The sequence below is a fragment of the Ochotona princeps genome, chromosome 14, assembly GCF_030435755.1.
Source record: "Ochotona princeps isolate mOchPri1 chromosome 14, mOchPri1.hap1, whole genome shotgun sequence".
In the NCBI taxonomy this organism is placed as follows: Eukaryota; Metazoa; Chordata; class Mammalia; order Lagomorpha; family Ochotonidae; genus Ochotona; species Ochotona princeps.
The window spans coordinates 49,198,798-49,223,869 of NC_080845.1; positions in this window are offsets into that span (position 1 = coordinate 49,198,798).

Here is a 25,072-nt window from a genome sequence, read left to right on the forward strand (position 1 = left end):
CCTGAGATCTTATTCTTAAAGATGACATATTGTATTCTTTTTCAAAGTATGCATAGCTTTTAAAAATGATGCACTGCTTTTCTCAAGTATTTATATTTCCTTTATAAAATAATTAACCCCTTTTAATGTGTGTCTCATGTTCCATAGTTCTATTTTTAATGAAGTACAAACAGTGGCAATCAAAAAATAGAACAAATTTAATAAATGTGGTTATGAGCCCCACGTTATTGGAAGAATTCAAATAATCCTGGAAGAAATTTTTATGTTAGGAGGAATCTTTAACTGTTGACTGTTTATTTAATTTGTAGAGTATAAAATTGCTTCTAACTATTATGATAAATGTTATGGGCAAGTCATGTAGTCTTAGTTACATCACAGTCATTTCTCTTTCCAGGTACATGGGAGTTACACTTTTGCTGACACAGGGTTCTGTAGAGAGTTTTATGAATGAGCAGTGTGCAAAAGGAAGTACCTCACTTCCAGGCTGAACTAATTAATGGTACATTTTTTATAGCTTTCTTGTTTGTTTCTGACAATTATGAGGAGTGTATAATGTGGAAAATAGTGCATGTTAAAATTCATGCAATTTAGATTACCAAGTAAGTTCATGGAGTGTCAGTTAATTCTGACATATGAAAAATATATTGTTACTATTAGAACATTGAGACCTGGAGATTGTTATGGTATTAAGCAGTAATATCCTTTATATTAAAATATGTATAGGTTTACCTCAGATATGACATTTATGCAAAGGAATACAGTAATATCTCAGCTAATAACCCCCAAGTCATGAAAATTCTGGGAAGCTGGCAAAGAAGGAAATACTAGAAATCTGTCTCCTAGTCAGGTAAAAATTACACTGACATTTTCCTGACATGATTATTTTGTAGTTCTGGAGGCAAGAGTGAAGTAAAATGGAAATTAAGTTACTTTTTGCCTGCTTCAGTTTGTAGCACGATAAAAGCTGCTAGTCCTCCACATTCTGGCACTGAGGTAAGTGCCAGTGCACATTTTGCCACACTCAGCTTGTGCAGAGAGGGTAAGCCAAATTCTCCCTGTCCTTCGTTTACTTGGGATCTCTGCTTCGATTTCTGTCAACCATGACCCTAGAGGTCAGGCAGCTGCCGTGGTCATTGCTGTTGCACTTGGAGCCATTGTTTCATGCTCTCCTTGTCTGGTTGAAGTGAATTACAAGTAACTTATTAAAAGCACTTTCCTCTTCATTTTGTTTTCTCATGTTGGAAGAGAGATATTGGAGACTCAGACATTCAAGGCAACTATAAATATTGAGAAAATCAGAAAATCATCATTTTTGCTTAGGGGAAGTGGGAGACTGGAAAGGCCTAAGCAGACTTTAACTTACATGTTTTTATCTTCACCACAGGGACACCCTACAACAAAACATAAAGTACAAGGAAAGAAAAGAACAGGATCAGCACACTGCAGGCAAAAGGACATGTTTGCTTTCCAGAGTGGTCACATTATTAAGTTTAAATGTCCAGTTCTCAAAAAGACTGCAGGCATTCAATGAAAAAGGAAAACAAATCTCATTCAAAGGAAAAATAAACTAAGAGAAATAAAAACTACTTGGTGACAGACATATAACAATACAGTTGGCACTGTGGCCTCTGCCTTTGTCACCAGAAGCCCACATGGGTCCCAGTTCGAGTCTCAGCTGCTTCACTTCTGACCCATCTTCCTGCTAATGTGCTTGGGAAATTAGCAGAGGACAGCTCAAGGGCTTTTTGATTGAAAGCAACATTTCATTCAGTGATGCACCACTTGTAGAATCTGTTCTCATTCAGTTGTAATAGAGTCAAACATTTTCTATCTACTAATGTAACAATCATAAAATCCTAGTATAATATATTATTTACATGTTCATGATCATGTTATAAACAGTGTGCTTCTAGTTCTATAAAAGTAGACCACTTGGATGATAATCATCTTAATACCTGACAGCGATAACAAGCATTTTACTGATTTATGTACATATTATACTATAAGATTTATCATTCTTTTTGACTATATCCCAACTTAGATAATTATAGTAGAAACTGATGCAATGATATACCAGTAGCAGCCTCATCCTGTGTTTTCTCTGTCTCTTGATCACATTAAAGATTAACTATCTATGCTTTCATAGGTACATGCATGGTGCCTTGACAATGACAAATATCACCCAGTATGCATGTCCTGGGACATACACCTGCCAGTAACTGGTGCGTGATGGTACCAGAAAAACTGAAACCAGGTTCTTGAAGAAATTTTCAGTGCACTCTTATTCCATGAGAACATGGGAGCAATTCAAATACTTCTTAATATATAAACAGATTAACAAAAGGTAGTGCCTATTTTAAAAGAAATATTGTGCAGCCCTGAAAAGGAAGGGAGTAAACTTTGGGGACATCATGCTAAATGAAATAAATCGGCTACAAAAAGATAAATGAAATCATGAGGTCCTGCTTAAGTGAGGTAATAAGAGTAAGAAAAACCATGGGAATAGAAAGGTGATTGACAGAGGCAGTGGTTGAGGAAAAATAAGCACTTCATGTTCAAGAGAGGAGTTTCAGTTTTACAAGATGAAAAGAGTTCTGAAGATGGATGAGAATGCTGACTGCACAGAAAATAATTTTATTTAAATATCATTGAATTGCACATCTAAAATATGCAATATGGTAAAAATTTTAATGTTACACTATAGGAAAAAAATTGAAGCATAAAGCCATGCAAGATATAGATCCATTCACACTTATTTCCAGACATGTTAGGCTCAGAAAATTTGACTAACTGGTGAAAGCAAGTTGATAGTTGAAATTTAAACTTAGGATAGAATTGCTAGATAAGAATACAAGGATTTTTGATAAATCTAAATTTCACATAAACCACAAATATTTTTTATGCAACTGTTGTACTTAAGACATATATAAATCTTTACCTATTTGTTAATGCTAAGATTTATTTATGACTCCTGTGATCTTACACACTTTAACTCCATGTCTTTCAGGAACACTTTCAATATCACAATACATTACATGTTCTGAAAAAAATGTAATTCTTTGGATTGAAAGATAAAGAGACATTGCTAATTATCTGTCCAGATTATTCTCAAAGAATGTAGTTAGTTTGATATGAGTAGAATTGATGTAGTCATTGCTCCTCCATTGAAGTGCAAAGAACCAGCTGGTACCACTTGTTTCATGTCAGCAAGTGAGAACAGCAGTACCAAATGACAGCACCCTTTATATGCCAGGACTCACCTTAGCGTTCAACTTTGACCAAGTCATTACATTCATTCTAATAGATACTGCATTGTGTCAGCTGCTTAAAAATAACATAATGCTTCTTTTTGCCCCAGATCTTCAGCTGTACAATAGAAACTCAAACTTTCCCTTTGGTTTCTTGAAGTAGAAGAGATTTAAGCTGTTTATGCTTTTCTCAAAGTGATAAATTGGTTACTAATCTTACCACAAGTTGTAGGTAAAGGAAGATTGAGTTTATTTCACTAATTCTTTGTCTTTTGATACACAGTGTTTGAAACATGTAATTAGAAAAACTCAAACAGCAGTTCCATTAATTTGTCAGTGGATTTTTCATGTGACTTTGAGAATAAGATCATGTTTTCAGAAAACATAGTTTGCATTCCTTTCTTCTTTTCTCATTGTAGCTCATATGATCCTAGAATAAACCCAATGTTCTGAGATTGAGATATAGCCTTTGAGCAGTTAAGCATCTCAAGATCTGTTCAAATAACCCTGTCTTTGTTGCAGAAAAGCAATAGAAGTAGCTTTCTACGTCTACCATTGCCATTTGAGCCACCATTGTAATTCCAATTTGGAGCCTGGCACTAGCTCACAGAAAAACACACGTAGAAATGAGATATAATCCCTGTTTTCAAAGAGAAAAATGACTTGAAAAAGAACATAGTACATGGAGATGTCATAGACCTGTGTATTTGAACTTTTATTCTAATTTTATGTTCCCATGAGGATAAGAATTCTGAGCAGAGACATAAATGCAGTGCACAAGTGAGAACATAATCTATTTAAAAAAGACAGAGAATATACATTCACATGTGAAAGTCAGCTAACATACATGGAGAGATACCCATCAAGGGTGAAGATTTTCATTTCAAAAGGAAGATGAAGAGGCTAGAGCACAGTAGACATGATCTAGAGCCCAGGACAGGGAAAAAAGGGTTCTTCCACTTCAGAAATTTCTTTTAGGAGATAGGAGATGATGTCACAATTCAAAGTTTGAACAGGGCAGAGTTCAGTATGCATGAAGCTTTCTAGGGTTTCATAGCACCTCCCCATGGAGTTTACTTTCCATATGGCCATTGTGGCACCTCCTGCTTAAAATCTCAGATGAGACGTAAGGGTGTTATGGAAAAATGGGTGTACTAGATTGGAAAGTAAGAAGGTAGATTTACAATGCAAAACTGGCAAGATTCCAGCTCGCTTTTTCCTACCAACTCTTTCCATCTGATTTTCACATATCAGTATGACTAATTTTAGCTAGAGATTTGAGAATATTGCTTTATTAACAGATTATTGATCACATATCTGACACCTCTGTGAATACGAAGGAAACATAAATATGTGCTAATCTCATTCTGGTTTCAAGAATTTTGGATTCTGGTTAAAGTTCCAGGATGAATGCCCCTTTTCCATGCATACATAAAGGACCAAGCCTCTGCAAGTAGTTCTGGTATCCTATATGCATGGTCAGTTTGAGTCCTGGTTGTTCTACTGTAGATCCAGTTCTCTCCTTGTTTATAGTTTCAGAAAACAGTAGAGAATGATTCAAATATTTGGGTCTCTTTTCGGTTCCTAAGAGAAATCTCCTGGCTCCTGGCTTTAGAACAGCTCAGCTGAGGCTGTTGTGGCCATTTGGAGAGTGGGTCAGCAGATGGAAGATTTCTCTCTTTCTCTCTATCTCTCTCTGCTTCTCTCTGTAACTCTGCTTATCAAATAAAAATAAATAAATATTTTTAAAAATAGAGCAGCAAAACATGAGGGTAGAATATCAACATGGAGCAACAAAAGAATGCACATGCTCACATATGCAAATCTTGTTTCTAAGGATTTGACATCAGTATAGAGTAATCAACCATTGTAAAAGCAAAAAATAAATCATGAGGCGTCCTGTTTAAGATATCAAGGGCTTCTATCACATATGGAGTAAAGTCCTCATGATGAACTGTACGTACTACTCTTGTCTATTGCTTGTCAACTGCTCCATTTATTTACTAAGTTCCACTACTTTTGTTGCCTCTTTTTATTTTTCATTGGCTTTCCAGGTATTTGCCTTCTTTAAGGTTTTTGTACTTGTTCTTCATATTGTGCCTTTGGCAATAGTAGTTGTGAGTTTGTCAAGACTCAGTGCCTACTCTAGACAAATTATCTAAGTTATGTCAGTTTATTTAATTTTCCTTCTAACGCAATCTTTACTGAGATTATTTTGTGGATGCATTTCTTTACTCTCTTTTATCGTTTTTTTCTTCTATGCCATCGACAGTGGATGTTTCACACAAGCAATTTCCTTTGCTGTCATTTTCGCGATTACACTAGAAGTACCTGCTACAAACAGTAGCTGAGATATAATATGCAATTGTAACACATATCCATTTAATAAATGACTGAGAGTGAGTTCTGTGTTTCAAAGTAATAGGTATAAAAATGAGAAATTAATTGAGGATGCTTTTATTATTTATTGATTGATTTTTTAATTTTTAAAATATTTTATTTTTATTTGAAAGGTAAAGATACTCATGGGGCATACACACACACACACACACACACACACACACACACAGTAGCTTCCATTGCTGGTTCACTCTACAAACTTTCCCCACAGCCCTAACTGAGCACATCAGAAACCAGGCGTCAACAAACTACTTGGATCTCCCATGTGGGTGCAGGGTCCCAAGTCTTTGGGCCATGTTGTACTGCTTATCTAGGCAACAACCAGGGAGCTGGCAAGAAATGGATTTGAAACAGAGCCCATGAAATGCAGAGGGTCATAGGTGGAAACCTAGCTTATTGTGCTGGCCCCATATTCTTATTATGTTTTAATCAGTTAAAAAATGAGAGTGTTCATGGTCAACATTAATAAAGATTTTTTTCTGAATATTTCATTAGCATAAACATAATATCTGTAACAATGTGATCAAGGCATTCTCAAAAGAATTATTTTCCTAAGTGACTATCCAGCCAATATCTGAGTTCTCTCAGATTCAGGCAGTAAAGCTGAGAATGCCTTTTCTCCATTCTTTGTGACCTGTTTAACAGTCTGCCATGTAAAGGGTTCAGCTTCCCAGTGTCTTCTGCTTTGTTCCGTCATGCATTGCACATAACATTGAAAATACAACAAGCTTGAAATGTACTGACATGGTGTTTGCCATTTGCACTTACCCAATGCCTCTACTGTCTTCCATGACTATTACAGGTTTACACACATGCACATTAATAGCTTGCAAATTATTCTATTTCTAGAGATACTATTTCTGTTTCTATCTATCCAATATTCTCCTACTGGTCAATATTACACCTGTATTGTAGCAATCAGAATGGTGTCGTTCTCTATGTGTTTTCTCCCCATCAAATACAACACCATCCTCTATATCTTATTCTTCAATTAAATCGTGGTTAAGATTATGTCATTTTTGAAACCTCGTTATCTGTCAGGCTTATGCTAAACCTAAGTCTGTATTAATCTTCAGAAAAGCAAATGATAGAGAAATCTTTCATCTTTTTTTTTCACAAACTCTTACTTTGGTATTTGATTTTTTTATGTTGTATTCTACTTGTTTAGTTTTATTAATATACCTTACAATTCTGGTATTATTTTTCAAAAAATACATACCCACTTCTTTTCCATCTGTGAATTTAAGTCTCATGTTCAGCATGTCTCTATTCAAAAATTTGATTCAGTTTTCTTAAGCTATAGTTACATTCCAGCATTTCACAGTTATGTGTAGATGTGGACAATGCTTGTTTCACAATAATACATTGAATTATCTGTTGCTCACTCATCAGCAACCATAACTTTAATTCAGTACTATTGTCTTAGTTTTTGCAAGATGAACATGTAAGTATATCATAATGCCTTATTCAAAGTCTGGTTTACTAATCTTACTATAAAAATAGAAAAGTTGAAATGTGACTTTTTTCCTGAAAATTATTTCTATAAGTAATTAAGTAACAGATCAAAAATATTAATTTAAATATAGCAACACAGATTATGGGTATAGTTTCTTTAAAAAAAAACTTAAGGGAAGCATTGAGATACAGAAGATAAAGCTAGAGATATATCCCTTGCTTGCAACCTAGTTTCCACTCACTGTGAAATTCAACTTTTTGCTAATGTGCACCCTGGGAGACAACAAATGATGAGCTGAGTGCTTGGGTTTCTCCCACGTTTGTGGGTGTCACAGGTGGAGTTCTAGACCATTGGATTAACCTTGAAAAGCTATAGCATTTGGAAAGTGAATCAGCAGATGAAAGATCTCTTTCTTTTTGTTATTCTGTCTTTCAAACAGATAGACATAATAATTAGATCTAGAACTAATATTATGCATAATTTATTGTCATTTCTATTACTGCTTGGTTTAATTTCCCTAATGAAAATTATGAAAGAAGGGTCTCTTGCTATCATATGATGTAAGTAAACTTCAAATATTTACAAAACCCATTCATGATAATGTAGATAAGTACAAAAACTGGATTTCCATTCAAATCATTAGTGTGATTTACAATTACAAGTTATAGCAAGGACCTATTTTACATGTATAACTCAAGAGTAAATGCACACGAAAGGACTTAACTGCACTGACCAAGTCAAATGCCATACTATGAAAGTAAAGAAACTAAAGCTATTCTGCTTCTGAAACTCAGAAGGGATTTCCAAGAAACACACAGAGGAGTTAATGAATTCCATAGTTGCAGTTCTCATGGGCGCCTGTTAGTTTGGCATTGTTTATTCAGCCAAGTGACGTCAGTCATGTACGCACAAATATGTAGAAGAAACTCATGACCTGTAAGATGAAGAATGCGATATTGTCTATTCCTCAGAAGTTTGGCAGTCACCAGTTTGAACTGTGAAAATGTAGTGTTCTCGTGAGTTCAATAGTATCATTATCTCCTCTTTGCTAATTAGTCAGGCAACAGTCAGGGACCCAGTCAAAGATTTCATAAGTTGTGTAAGATCTGAAGACATTAAAGTGAAAAGAGCATCATGAAATAAATTTTAAAAAGTTGTAGAAGCAAATTATGAATTGTAAAGACAGTCTACCAATACCTCACTTTCACTTTAGCTAATTATATGTTCATGTCAATTAACTTTGGAGACTAAATCATGGTAATGTAATCATGTAAGACTTGCAGATAACATGTTATTTAAAAGAAGCATGTTAAAATATTTCCTACATTGAAAAACCATGTTCAGTAGCTTTGTGCTAGGAGTGTTACATTATTAACTACAGTGACAGAGACAGAAGAAACTGAAAGAAGCATAAACATAATTGTGCTGGTATGGAAAGGCAGGTGTAAAAATCTATGCGGCCTTAATTATGTCTAACTTGATATCTGCTTAGTCATTCCTTAAAGAGCACACTCCGATGCAATCTAAATATAATTTTATGTAAATGTATGACAACATTTACCATTGTTGCTTTCTTGAGACTGAGCTCTGTGTCTTTCGATATTTTGAATATTTTAAGAATAATAATTATTAGTTTCCTTTAATGTACGCAGCATTTTTTTGTGCTTTTCCATATTTGATGAGAACTTTGGGCACTTTGATGAATTTGTCCTTTTTGTTGCTTAGAAAATTGTAAGAAACATTAAGGCCCAACTTTTTCTAAAATAGAAAAAGACCACATAGATTTTTGCAATTCCACTAAATATTTTCAGGCATTTATATCTGTATGATGTCTTTAAGTTCAAAAACTGAGTTATGATCAAAGAAAAGCACTAATATTTTAAATTTCTGTAGGACATAGAAAACCGTTGAATTCATCCAAATTTACTGACCAAAACTCTGAAAATCCTGATCCTCAAACCTCATACAAATATCATGCAAAATAAAAAATACCAACGCTCTCATGCAGGTATATATGTATATAGGTTCACAAAAATACAGAAATTCTGGAAGCATATTAAAATAACATGTTTACAAACCATGTACTTAAACTATACAAATGGTAGATTAGATTTAGAGAAATGAGTAATGTATTTTGTAAATAGATAAAAGTAAAACTATGAAGTTCTGAGCAAAAGCTCAAAGGACATTTACGAATATTTAATAACTCTGGTAAAATATATTCTAGATGAACTAAGATGTCAAGAAATTTTCCTAATTTCAGCAAAATAAATGCATATAGGTTAGCAGCTAGTGCTGTGGTTAAAATTAAAACCAATATTATTTTCTGAAACAAAAATGAGGGTATGACGGCTGTTATCGCCACTCTTGTGAACATTATTTAAGAAGACATACTTACTGCAATGAGACATGAAATCGAAAAGCACAAATATCTATTGGAAATTAAAAGGTAACTTTATGATACTTCTGTTGCTGATTGTGGTAGTATCAGTGAAAAATCAAGTTAGATGTTTATCATGCAAAAGGGCTGCAAAAAGTTCATAGAGAATGCATATTATTTTAAAAGGTAAGGTTTCCAAAAGTTTTTCTACCAGAATATGAACTCACTTTAATTTTTTTACTAAGAACTTTTTGTAATAATCTTATAATAAGAAGAAAAATAAATGGATGCATTTACTTAATGCAAAAATATGAATCTCTTTATGAAAGTAGGCAGATTTCTGACATAAAGAAAAAAGCACTTTCCAATACAAAACCATTTTATTAAAAGGGTAGTATTTATAGAAATCCACAAAAACCTGAAATTACTTTTACCAATTTAATGCAAAGCTATTTTCACAGTTTAGTAACAGAACTATAGATTACTAATGCAGTTGGAAACTTTATACAGTCTCACAATCAGTAAACACAATTTCAGATTTTACTTTTGACAATTAATGAAGGCTCTGTAACAAAAATATAGAGCACTGTTTAATACTGTCCACATTCACATACTGCATGTCATATAAGTGCATTTTGTGCAATTCTCCTTTAAAGCAATTTTACAATTTGTTTTGTACCTGAAATATTCAACTATGTACTATGTAAGCACATGAGTTATCTTAAGAAACTGTTATCACAAGAAAACAAAATCTACATTAAAATAATTGCAAGAGTATAGTTACACTTCCTAATGTTGGTGCTACATAGGATAAACGTGTTTAAAGGGAGTGAATTAATGACTTAGTTTTGGTAGAGCTATAAAAGCCACAGCAGTTTCCTTGAGCACAGAGGTGTTTGTCCATCTTGTTTTCCAGCTACCACTTTCATCTAAAATGATGACACCCACTGGACGTCTTTAACGACTATTTGTTGAATAAATTAGGAGGATATAAAAATATCATTAGTGATTATGTAATATAGATTAAGGTGAAAATAATTAAGACATCAAGCTGTATGAAAACGTCAAATATTCAAAAGTCATATGCACTAAGAGGTTAAACTTTAACATGTAACATTTACATGGAACTGAAAAGGTATCCAGGAAAAAGAAAACATTGATTTTAGAGTGATAGATTCATGTTTTAAAAAACATGTCTGATAATTTTCTTATAATACATATAATTATCACCGTGGAAAGATTTTAAAGGATGATGATTGGAAATTTTGCGTTTATACTGAGCCAAACAAAATATTTACAATTCTGTTCAAATGGGAGTATTCTGACCGTGGTGAGGACAGATTTGTCCGTATTGCTCATTTTTTCCTCCACAGTTCAGCACATCATCCAGCTCAGTAAGTCACTGAGTAATTCACTGGATGAATGAACCAGGTCTAATTCTGATGAATGTATTTTACTGTCAAGCTGTTTTGACTAAAACACCTCACAAACTTGTTATCAGCAGGTCTGTATTTTGCTGAACTCAAATTAGAGTATTATTTTTTACATTCTTTAAAATATCATGGCGGTTAATTTTTTTGCTTTTGAATGATTCTTGAAATAATTTGTGATTAATAAATAGGCACATTTCTGATCAGTGGTTTTATTTCTCAGCAGAAATTTCTTACGAGTTCCATATTATTAGCTGGACACTGTTTCCTATACTGTGATTGTAGTCATGTCTGTGAAGCATTCTTACTTGTAACTATGTTTCCAATTATTTATCTATAAACCTGACTTTTCTTTCCATAGCCTGCCAATTCTATTTTTATTCCAGATGTCAGTGCAATTTGTAACATGTAACTGACCATTGATGTTTGTTATTTTCAAAACCACATAGAAATCAGTGTTTTTCTAATTGATCAATGAATCCTGTTATTAACCATTACAACCCTAATATAATACTAAAGCCTTTGTAAATAATTTATGTGTTCCCACTAGGGAGATAAGATGAATGCAAATGGAAGAGTAACACATACTACAGAAGTGTATCATTATTAAGCATTGTGGAATAGAGCAGCTATTACCAAAAATAGGAATAATTGGTAGAGATACCTAGGTTCTTCAAGATGGCATCAGAATGGAGATAAACAGAAGTGTAAATTGAATTCCACTTTCTGGACTACAAATGTTACTATAACCAAGGTATTGCTATTTCATTTTCTTTAAAAAGTCAATTATTAATGAGTTTCCAAATTTCCCTTTACTGGGTAGATATCAAAGTGTTTATTATATTACTAACTTAAATAATATTTCAAAAATAACCTGTAGTTATCTGCTGAAATGCTAATGAAGCATTACATTATTGTAGTACTTGCTAATATTACATTTGATACCTAAATCATGAACTAATGATAAAAATTGAGTAGTAAAACATTCTCTCTTCCCCTTGTTATTTAAGAAGTGATTGGAGGGGTACAAATCTGCTAGTTAACTCCCCATGTGACCACATGGACTGGTGCTGAGCTATGCTGAGACCAGGGGAGGGGAATTCAAGAACCCAGTTACTTCACCTGTCATAACTGTGGTGTGGAGTCAGTGCTTGACCGAGGAGTTAGAGAAAGGGTCGGGGACTGAACCCTGGCATTCTGTATGAGCAATACATGTCCTCCGAGGAACCTGAACCACTAAGCTACATACACTCACTGGTATGCTTTCTTTTATGTTCTTGCCACATGTAGAAAGTTGTCTATTTCAGGGAAATATCATTGGACGTGTTACAGCGTGTGTCATATCTCTCAGCTTCCTAAACAGCTTCAAGTTTAAAACATTTTTTCACGTACTCAAAATAAATGAGAAATTGATGGAAAAACATTTGTTTTCCTTTAGTATTTTATATGAAATTGTGTGTTGATAATTTACGTTAATAAATGAAAATCAAATTAAAAGCATAGTTTTCTCAAATCAGCAACTATTTGTCTTTTCAGTGCAAATGCTCTAGGCACCATTGATTAAATTGCTAGGAAATCCAGGACAGATGAAAGTTCCAGTTCCAGAACTGCTAAATGAAGTTAAAATGTTCGAAATACACGAAACCGTATGTATAAAGTACGAATGAACTATTTTCTTAACTGCCAGTGATAGGGTTTATGCATTTTTTATTTTGGCCTCTTGTCATTTTATAACGGGTCAGAGGTTATTTAGGCCTCATATGCATATTTCTGAAAGGGCAGCATGCATTGAAAAAATGTCACTGCATTAATGTGTGCCTTTCTTGGCTTACTTGGCCATGCCCACTTGTCACAATTATTGCCAAGGCAATGCCATTGTGTGTCCTGTGATTCCCTGCCCGTGCAATTTCCGACCAACCCATTTCCATGTTCTTAAGGTAATTATGTCCCTCCAAATGTCAGCTAAATGACTTTGACATTCAAGATTCCTAACAGCTTTTGAACACCATGTTATCTGTGCTATTTGTAATTCATATTCATGCAAATCCCAAGTCCTAACCACATTATGTCATCCCATCTGCTGAGCAGGTTCCCACTCCTTCCGCCTTGGAATTGTGGCTGGCTAGAGGGGCTATACGCTTTGAAATGCTCTGAAGGTATTTGCTGTCTCCACAGATTCTGTTACCGGAAGGGTGTTCTGACTGTTGCAAGTGAGGAAACATGTTTCTCAATGTGAAAATTCTTTAAAATCTAGCAATTAGTGTTGCGATGTGGAGATAAATTATCATTTTGGAAGAGGCAGGGGAGCAGCAAATACTTTCCAAGACTTCTTTTTAAAAATTAATTATTAATTAATTGCAAATTTTATCTTCCTTTACTTTAAAAATAAATGTTTTCTTGTAAAAGATAGCAAAAAAATCCATGAAATTAAAAAAAATTAAAAACCTGTGGAGTTGCATCAAAATATAAGGGTCACTTCTGTATCCTTAAGTGACAAGGATAAAATGGATGTCTGATTTGAAGGCTCTCTCTTACACACACACACACACCTTGTTGTCAACTAAAGAACTAGTAGAATTATGTGGATAGTATAGGCAAGTAATTCTGGTTGTTACTTCTTTGCCAAACATAATTTAGTTTTCATTTCAGTTTGTGTTTTTAAAGATTGAATTACTTTATGGTATTAAAGAGTGTCCTGACAACACGGTATCATGTTGTCAGACGGGTAAGCCCCTGGGAATAGCCCTTTATCCCTTAGCACGATAATGAACCCTCCACACTTTTACCAGCTGTATGAATTTATATTTGATTAACTGACCTCACTCCTGAGGAAAATGATTTGCCATAATAAAAAATGACTATGTTCTTGCTGCTATTCATCCAATAAATTTACTGCATACTGTTGTTCATGTGAAGAACAGTTTAATCACAAATCCATGATGTTTATTTGATGTCTGTCTCTGAATTGCAATTTCAGGCTCATATTGGTAGTATGCCATTTACTTCTGATTGGAAAATCCAGAGGTCTGTTTTAAATGCTGATTGTTTGTTTTAGTTTTCAAACACACCATTCTTTTGCCCCAGATCCTTGCAAAGAAGACACTGTTTACGCTACATAGCTTAAAAGCAACAGAAACAGAAAGAGAAGCAGATGGAGAGTCTTGGTACTGGTTTGAGAAAACGACTCCCTCAAATCCACTTGAAGCTTGAGTTGTCCAATTAAATTAGACTTCCAAGAATTCTGGACTGCTTGAAAATAGTTTCTGCTACATACATTAGCTATTGCTTCCTTAGTTATATTTATTTTTGAAAACAAAGTGAAATCAAGCTTTACACCCTCACATTAATCACCTGTAATGAAAGCTAATCATTGTTTAAGCTTCTGCTCTCTGATCACTGACTTTGTCATTCTGTCATATTCCTTAAATTGTGCTTTTATGTAAAACCACATTAACACAAAAAATTTACTGCATGATGAATTTCACAGAATTTGCCCAGATACAAAAAAGAGTTTGGTGTAATCTGGCATATTAAAGATAAAATTAGCTGATGGTATTATGAAGGAAAGAAAAATAGTGTTTTCCAGAGCATGTGTACTAGGCTATGCATTCCTGTGTGGTACTATTTATGTACCACAATCACATTTTGTGTGTGTTTTGTGTTCATTACGTAAAATAAGTTTGATATTGATTCAAACTCTCAGGCAATGAGGTAGATAGTGACAATATAATAAGAAATAGGATCTTATCATTTGGTTGCGAGTGTTATACAGTGAATAATCAATAGCTGAGAATATACATACAAACTAATACTAATAATGAAGATGAACTAGAATGAGGAAAGTCTTTATGAAACACAGTTCTAGGTGAAGGTGGTGGATTACTTCTTCTGTAACAAATCCCTTAGCTTTTTACAAGTGGAAATATAATTGAACAATAACAAAATATCAGTAGATACCATGATGCACCTGTCCTTCAACGTAAGTGAATGTTTGTGTTGTTTCCAATTTGAAGCTATTCCAAGAATGCCACTGATATGGGTTGTGTATACAAAATAGGGTCTTAACCAATAGATCCAGACACTCATCCCATGGTAATACATGCTATCTTAATATTATTATTTTCTGTTAGTGCAATACACTTATCAAGTGTTTATGTTCGTATTACATTGCACAATACTGTCTCTGTTTCTGTTGTCTGGGAGAGTTTCTGATATATTGGTATTATTTCTTCTTTAAGTATTGAAATTCGTTTGCAGCTTTGACTTGGGTCTCCCTTGTGGAAGACTTTGCAGGATAGATTTAGTTTTAAGTTACAGTAATATTAAGGCTTGTCTACTTGTTCTTGTGCCATTTTGTAAAGTTGTGGTTTCAATTTTCTCCATTTCATCTAAATCCAAATTTTTTAAAATTACCTTCCTTGGGTTGTTAAGTTGGTAAATATCACAAAGCAGGTATGTGGAATCACAACTAACAGGTAAGTTTATTTTGTGACACAGCATTTCATTTTGAAATATATGTATGCATGTTTATGTGCATTTTCATGAAATTTTTGAAGTACCCTCATGGTGCTGCTCAAATAGCCTATATTCTTTCTACTTCTTCTTTTTTTCTTTTGAAGGGAGAAATAGCTAACAGCAATTTAATGTGTTCTATCTCCTCATCTATTTTACTAGTACTACTCTGTATTTAAATTCTACATCCAATATAACACATACATTTCATTATTCAAAAACATTTCACAGAGTAAACATAAACTTCCTGATCACAAGTCATTTTCTTTCAACATTGTGCATCTATAAATCCATTATGCTTTGCTTTGTATCTTTTTTGTTTGTTTGTTTTGAAAAGTTGGTTGTTCGTTTATAGTTCTACTAGTGAAGGCATTGTGTGTGTGCTTTTTTAGTGTGACTGCTATGAAGGCTTTTCTTGGTTCCTTGTTGCTCAAGGTTTCAATTTAATGTACACATATAGTTTTTCTGCTTACAGCTTGCTGTATTTCTTAAGACTTATTTTCCTTTCTATTGGAAATGCACATATACAGAAAGAAGGAGAGAGAGAAATATCACCCTCTATGCTACTGCAATGGTTGGAGCTGAGCTGATCTGAAGCCAGGAGTAAGGAGCTTCTTCTAGTTCTCCCATGTAGGTGCAAGGGTCTAAGGGCTTATACCATCCTCCACTGCTTTCCAGGCCACAAGCAGGAAGCTGGATGGGAAGTAGAGCAGCTGGGACAGGAACTGGCACCCATTATGCGATCCCTGTGGATTCAAAGCTAGGATTTAGTAACTAGACTGTTATGCTGGGCCCAGTTTGCTTTATTGAATCCTATGCTGTTTCCTATTGGTCTAGGAAAATGTCCAAATGTCTGCTCATCCTTCTGTTCTGCTCCTTCCTTTCGCTTTTAAGTCTTCTTCATTTGATACCTTCTCACTTTCTATTTTTCTTTTTTGTATTAAAAAAATCTGTGCTTCAACATGATTGCATTCATGCTTTTTTTCTAATTAGTGAATCATGGAGTCATCATTTCTACTGTTTGCTATCAAATTCATCTAATATTCTGTCTGATACTCCAGTTTTTCAATTCTAGAACATTTATTTAAATATATCCTAATAATTAATTCCAAGTTCTTTTGTATATTCATTTATTTTGTTCATTTCACGTTCTACTTTAAAAAAAAAAAGACTTTCCTCCACACTGTGAATATGGCAGTCCATTGTAACCTGAAGAGGACACCTGGTACCACAACAGAGGACAGAGGACAGAACAAATCAATGAACTACCCCAGCCATGTTTTGGCAGTGAAAATCTGGGCAAATGGAGACTGTAAGGTGTATTATGTCAATCAGTGGTTCTGCAGCGATTTCATTGTGCTTGGAATGGTGAAATTGGCAGTAATTCTGAACTGTTGAATTACGAAAACCACTTGAGCAGGACCCTCGGAGCATACCACACACTGGGGACCTGGGATGGGTAGGAGACTGGGTGGGGCTTGTCCCTTTATCTCCTCCTTTGCTCCATAATAATAATGATAATAATAATAATAATAATAATAACAACATGCATGGACTCTGACTGATGGTCAGAGCCGAAGTTTATTTGTGGCATCAGACTTCATACACTGAGGGTCATATGGGATAAGGGAGGAAGTTATGAGTTTATCAACAAACCCATCAACTGTTTCTATGATTTTGTTTGGAACTCCTTTGTTTTGTATATTCCACCAAGTGTTCTAACATACATGTTGTCCATTCAACTGTTCTTATACGAATGATATCCAATCAGGTATGCATAAGGTAGCCATTCGGTTGTTCTCATGCAAATATTATCCAATCAACTGTAATCCTGTGCTCTCTGACCTTCTAGGGTCGCAATGTCCTCCTACAGGCCCAAAGCTTTGGGACCCTGCACCGGCATGGGTGACCTGGAAGAAATTCCTGGCTCCTGACTTCGGATTGGCTCAGCTTCAGCGGTTGCGGCTGCTTGGGGAGTGAACCACCAGAGGGAAGATCTTCCTCTCTGTCTCTCCTCCTATCTGTACATATGCCTTTCCAATAAAAATAAATAAATCTTCAAAAAAAAATGAAGGACCAATGGTATGGCTCACCAATACCTGCAAGTACCAGCATGATAAATGGGTCCCAGGTGGTGCCTGAGCAGCCCTGTACTTAACAGCCTGGGAAAGCAGCAGGTGATGGCCAACTTCTAGGGACCCTGCAAATGAATGGGAGACCCTGGAGCCTGGCTTTGGATTGACTTCTCTCGAGCCACTGTAGCCCACTGTGGCCAAGTAGGGAGTGAACCAGCCAATGGAAGATCTTTCTCATTGTCTTTCTTTCTCTCTGTAAGTTTGCCTTTCCAGTAAAAGAAATGAATCTTTTTTAAAAAGAAAAAGAAAAAGAAATATAAAACACATTTCTTCATTCTTTAAGTCAATTTATTCTGGTGAGTTAGATTATAAGGGAAGTAAATGAGTTCTAATTATCTTAGAAATTATATTAGGAAATTTAAGGTAATCAGTCATTTCAATTTAAAATGCTACTTTCCAAATTCTATAGCCCAGTTCCTAATTGTCATCAAATTCTGTTTTAATTTTTAATAATAATTCCATCTTTGAATGTCTTCCTATTTTACATGAATAAATCTTGAATATCTTCTTAAAATAGACTTTGTTGTTTATAAAGAAATTTAAGTGGAATTGACTTAAGTTTAGAAGATTCATTAGAAATGGAATTATTTCAACAGACTCGAATCAGCATTAGACAATAGTAAAACTACAAAGGCATATGGGGGGAAACAGGAGCAATCCGAACAACCTCTTAACAGGAGGTCATACGCATAGAGCAGGAGGGACCCCAGAGTGGAGCAGGCAGACAGAAGGAGGCTTGTGTTCCAACCCTGAACACTCCCAGATCCTCACCAAGGACTATTAGTATGAGTACCGAGGACTACATCCCAACAGCCAAGGAGACCACGGGGGAAATGGAGTGCCTTCAGAGGCCAAGAATGCTGACGTCACCCACCCCATTTGGATCTACCACATGGGATGGAAGAAGCCCAAATCCTGCCTTGCAGGATCCAAGGTCATTGGAATGACAACCAAGAGCACTGAGCAGTCCGCAGAAACAGAAGAACAGTAAACTTCCTTCAGGACTAGGGAGAGGAGCTTTCTCTGGTCCTTGCCTGGCTCTGACTTTGGGTCCCCACCCTCTCTCGTAATGACCATCAGGATCGCTCCAGAAATCCCTCAAAATAAACAAACAAAAAAACTAGAATAAATAGACAGAGAGCAACAAGGAAAGTTTAGAATCAGACAGGAAACGGTCAGCGGGGATGCACTTATAACTCACTGAGTGGAACACAAAGTTTAGTTATTCCTCACTGGGGTGTTGAAGATTTCTCTGCACACCCCTCCTAAAACTGTTCACCTAAACTGTTGACATATGTCTTGTTAGAGTTACAGAGTTAGACTACCTGAAAAACAGCCAGGTTCAGCAAAATCATGCTTCAATGCTATAAAATGCTAAATGCTAAAATTAAAATAGACATGAGACAGCTGAATAGTAATCTATAGCCATTTTAAGGTGTATAGAACCCAGTTGCATATAAGCTAATAATTGAAATGTCAATGAAGAAGTCACAGGATGTGGTTCAGAACTTGCATTCTTTTTTTTTCTCTCTCTCTTTTAACATATTGGTTACTTAATACCACGTCAACTAATTCCATAACGTTATAAATTGCTACTGATGTAATGTCGGGTCTTTCAATTGATCAGGATGATACTCTGCCCAGCTCTACCTTCAGACCAGATGGTCTCCCCAAGAAACCATTGAACTTATCTGGACAATACGATGGTGGATTTTATGCTGAATTTGAACTGTGGTAATGCAACAAGGTGGAGGAATTCACCATGGAGGGGGTGGTTGGGGAGAAGTGAGGGGGAATCCCAGTGCCTATAAAACTGTGTCACATAATGCAATGTAATAAATAATAATAAAAAAAAAAGCAAAGTGAAAGAAAAAAATGCAATTATTTTACTTTACACACTGCATCTAATGATTTGGGAATTGAAGGCAGTAGATCATTTTCAAGTTCTAATTCTGTTACTGATTTCATCTTAGTCTTATTTGCTTATTTAGTTTGCTTATTTCCCTTTATCCTCCAAGCCCTGGGTCCTAATAGCAGTTGGTTTCAAACCATAGAAAGATTGGAGGCAACACTTGCATTTCTTCTGCGTTCAGGATTGCCATAGTATGTAAAGGACTCCCCTTCTGTGAAAGTGAGATCGCCTTTCCCACACATTCTCTTTCTGAATTCTGATTTTCTTTCCACTTCACTTGCAAAAATCTAGGGTTAACATTCTTCTCTATTTACACACAAAATCCCTGGAGTGGGATGACTGACGATATGTTGTATCTATTTTCAGATATCCGAGGAATCCCTATACAATCTTCTCTACTGGTTATACTAGCCCACATGCCCACCAACAGTGAGTCAGGGTATGTTTTCCCCCACATCATCTCCAGTTTTTATTATTTTTTTCTGACTTTCATGATAGGCCATCTGCCTGAGGTTAGGTGAAACCTCACTGTGGCTTCTACTTGTAATACCCATTTGGCTAGTTAGCCTGAGCACTTTTTGATTTACTTGTTAGCTCCTTCTAGTGTGCCATTTGTTTCCTCCCAGCACCAAGAATGAAACACTGTATTACTGAACAGTCCTATATGATTTCTGCAGCTTAAACTTCTTTGTATATAATACACTGACTGATAGCTAAGGAGGATTATCTGTCTTCAAGATGTATTTCAGGCTTGCCAACTTCAATTCAAGGCCCATGTTTACTTTCCCCAACTTTTTTTTTTACACTTTCCTCTTTCATGTCTCTGTCCCACATTCCCAGAAACAGTTATTTGAAGTCCCCGAGACCCAATGTACTAAGAACAATTTATATCACCTGAAATTTTTCCTCTTAACGCTTTCCCCCTTGCCTTTGATAAGCCTTCTAATAATTGTTTAGACTCAAATCTATCCTGACTGCTCTCATGAACCTGAACTGAACATTAAAAAATAAACAAAAAACCTTTCCAGTCTTCCTCTCCTAAACACATTTTCAAATTTACTGAATTCCTGCTCACATGAGGAATTCTCATTTCAAAGTAAAAAGTTCCAGATGAAGAACCAGGTGTTGCCTCAGAGTCTTTCTGTGTCTAGCACAATCCTGGCCAAAAAAATTGTTGTATGACAGTGGATGTATGGAGCTCTAAATACCCCTAAAAGTTTAAATTTGGCTATTTCTGAGAGATTCATTTCTTAATTTACTGTTAGATAAGCTAATACAATCAGTGCAGAAACAGGCAAATAAAAATACCTTATCAATCATTTCTTCATCATTTTAAAATTAACTTACTGTAAGTTTCCAGAATATATCGTTGAGACTTGGAAGAAGGAGAATACTCCTGGCTTATGCTCTTGAGACTTGGGTCAGCATAGCCATGACAAACCATGCGAATCCATGTTCATATATAGCTGGTCCCACACTTGCAATGGCCTCACAAGTGGGTGCAATTATTGCACCATGAAATAAAATTGACTAGATCATGTCTCTTAATGTGGTAATTTTCCAAGCATCAAGACCATACTTGATTAAATCTTGAAATTTACCAAGTTTGGAAACTGAATTATTAAGGCAATGTTCGCATTTCTGTGACTCTTATTTCCTGTGGGATTTGATATGTGTAAAGTAATTTTCAAGAAGCTGGGAAATATAGTCTGGCAATAATTTCTTAGCTATTTGTTGCTTTCCTGTTTATACTTGCATGAAATAGATTGAATAAGCAGTGATTCATCATGTAATCTTGAATCACATTCTGTGAGATAGGAAAGAAGTTTAATGTACACGTGAAATTCATTCACCCAGTATTTTAGTTTTCTTTTTCTCCCAAAGCACACACACACAAATTGAAAATTGCATTTCCCTTGTCTGAAATATGTAATCATATTATAGAAGTCTATTATGTGTCTGCTTTATAGATTGTACTTAAATATCTCTCATCATTTTAGTAGTGTTGTTGGGTGATAAAAACAGTTTTAGAGCTTGGTTTTTTAATATGCCTTTCATAGCATTTCACATCTTTATTTGAACTCATTTTTATTTTTTTCCCGAAGACAGCAGGAAATCATATTAAATGCACAATAATACTTGTGTTGCTATAGGAAGAATCTTTTAGTTGATACTTCCAAACAAAGATATCTTGGCTCTGACAAGCATCAAATAATTAAACTTTGCTGTCTGCAAAATTATACAGCTTAGCATTCTTGTTATTGTGTTGTTGAATCTGATGGATTTTTCAATTAAATGTGACCTTTTAGCCATTTTAATGGAAATACGAAAATAGCAAATTACTAAATAAGGTTTGGAGTTCAAAACCACACATTAACATTTGATTTTAATGCAATGAATTTAATTAAGAATTTTCCAGTAACTTGGGTGATTTTACATATATATGTATACTCTCAAAGCACATGGGAAAATTCAGCAGACCATGTGCTGTAGTGTTGCCAAGGTGAGGAAGTACTGAAGTGATGCCATTGGAATGCAATACCTACCTATGCAGAACCAAGTTCAGGGAGACAGAAGAAAGCCTACTAAGAGAGTTGGAGTCTCCACATTCTGCTGCCTGAATAGGTTACAATTATAGGCTGTCCTTTGCTGCAGTTAAGATGAACTCCAAGGTGTATCTGGTGGTTAGTAGGCGACAATGAGCCAGACCAAAGTGTGAGTTTTGACGCTTAACAAAGGAGAAAAATGTGTACTTTTGTGGCAAATAAGTAAAATAAAAAAAAATGCTATTTAAAAAGGAACTAACACCATGCATTTAAAGAGGTTACGGTCATAAAGTGTTTAGATTCTTTAAAACAGGTATAATGCTTGTTAAAGAGAAGACCATTGAAGATTTCTAAAGATACAACGTTTGTGCTGGGAAGAATTTATTAGGATAATTTTCAAACTTCTAGAATATGGGAAATGAACACTTGTTGATTCTGAGGATCTGCTTTGTCATAGGTGGGCAAAATGTCCTGTTGGGTTATTTAAAGAAATAGTAGACCTTAGATTTACATGTAATGTTTAGATGAAATCAAATAAATTAATCACAATTGGTGTTTTCCTTTTTAAAGATTATTTTTATTGGAAAGGCAGCTTTACAGAGAGAAGGAGAGATAGAAAGATCTATCCGTTGGTTCACTCCCCAAGTGGCTGCAACTGCTAGAGCTGAGCCAATCTGAAGCCAGGAGCCAGGAGCTTCTTCCAGTTTTTGGACCATCCTCAGCTGCTTTACCAGACCACGAGCCAAGAGCTGGATGAGAAGTCGAGCAGCTGGGACATTAGCCCTTGTCCATATGGGATTCCAGTGCATGCAAGGCAAGGATTTGGCTATTAAGTCATGGCGTCAGCCCTGACGCTGGTGTTTCCGATGCAGATGGCCACTGCTCCAGTCTACTGGCTGGGACACCAGGAGGTCATGGAGAACAGCTTGGTCATCCAGCCTCCTGAGAGAAGGATGGAACAGAGTTGACTCATGATTTTCCCTACTTGCATCACACAACATTGGGTGACAGTATGCCCACTATAATTTGGTGAATTGTATTCTGAAAACATGTCACACAGAAAAAGAATTTTCATAAACCTCTTTTGTAAAATGTACAACTTATACAAGTGAGTTCTCCAAATTTTTTTTCTTTAGCAACAGCAGAGAAAATGCTATTTTAGCATATACTTAAAATACATTGTTACCTACCTGCAAAGCATGGTGGGCTCTTTCCTCAGCTTAGTAGAGAAATACAAAACCAGAAACCTATTGTAGACAAGGGGGGCGTTTTATTTGTGAAGTGAAAGATGAGTATGTAAAGAAGGAAGGGAAAAGTATCCTCCAGGAGATCGTGGGTCATGAAGGAAGAGACAGCGAGGCTTCAGGAAGTGTCTTGGGTTTTTAAGGGTTCTCTGACTCCTCCTGGTCTGACAGGAACCTGAAAAAGACTTCTGCCTGTGGTGGTGTCTAGCCCATTAGGAAATGGCTGAGAAATTCTTGCGTTGCTCACTTGAAGGCATTCTTTTCCTGGTTACCAGTGAGGGACTGAAAAATTGTGAATTTTACACTGACAAACAGTGTATATGCAAGTGCCAGTGAAGTATGCATTTAAATGGTGAGTTTACATAGTAACCATTGCATGAGTCCATTCATAGGAGGTATTCTGGAGAAGTCACACTCATGGCACTGTGAGAGAGTGGTCCAGGGAGAACGGCCTCACTGGGCTTGCCCTGGGACTTGACACAAGAGGAATTTGGGGATCTCATCTGTAACACCAATAATCGGAGAAAAACATAGAAACTATTCCCTCTAAATATCTTAAAAGTTCTAAAATTAGAAATCTTCTAGGTTTATAAACAAATGAAGTGTTTTAATGATTTCGTAAGTATTTCTATGCAATATGAAATAGAAGCTACAATAAGTAACTTGTCAGAAACACTGAAGCCAGGAAAGATGTGTGTTTATTAGCTGACTCCAGCAATCATTTTGAATAATGTGTTGTTAAAGATGTTAAACTAGAATCTTAATTAATATTAGCCAACCGTGACTTTTTTTCCTGTGTGAGTATGCATGACTATTTCTAGTTACACCAATTATCAAATCAGGTATTAAGGTTTAGTAGATTTTTGATGGACTAAAATTTTTCTATCATGAAAGATAAAAACTTTAAAAATGTATTATTTTTTAAATAGTTGGGATATTTAACCAATAATTAAAATATATTTAACTTACATCACATTTTCCTAACTATTATACATTACTAATTTCTATGTATCACTTATTAAAACATTTACAGATTGCAAGCACAGGACATATTATTTATCATAAGGTACATATATGCACATGTATTAGTATTGTTTGTTCAGAAATATTTTCCTAATAATGAACATCATTCTTTTGAGTCCCATCTTCTATTCATCTTACGAGTACACAAATTTCACAAAAAATGTGTTCAAAATGTTTCAACTTATTGAAATACAGCATGCAATGTCTCCCAAATGTGAAAATTGAAATAACAAAAAATTAACGCAACTTAAGTCACATGATTTAGAGCAGACTAAAAGACATGTGGGGGTTAAACAAGGAATGTCAGGAAGGAAATAACCTTTATTATAGTTACCGTTTTGTGTAAATGTAAATGTATGTTATATATGCTTATAAACATTTATTTAATTGAAAGCAGAAAAACAAAGAGGAAGAGACAGAACAACAGTGAAAGAGAATTGTCCATCAGTTGAATCACTCACCAGATGGCCACATCAAGGAGGTCTTGTCCAGTCCAAAGCCACATATCAGAAATTCTATCCAAGTTTGCCATATGAGTGGCAGAGAATCAAGTACTTGGGCAATCTTTGCCTTCTCAGCAAGCTGGAAGCAGAGCTATGATGACTCAATTCTGTACTACATTATGGGATGTCAGAATTCTAAATGGCAGCTTAAACACCTGCCAGCTGTAAATACACTTTTAAAATACTTCTGAATTAAAATTATGCACGTATACAGACATTTCTGTGGTCTCTCAGGTAGAAAAACTGAAAGTTTCTAAAAGGGTTAAGTGAGAACACCACATAC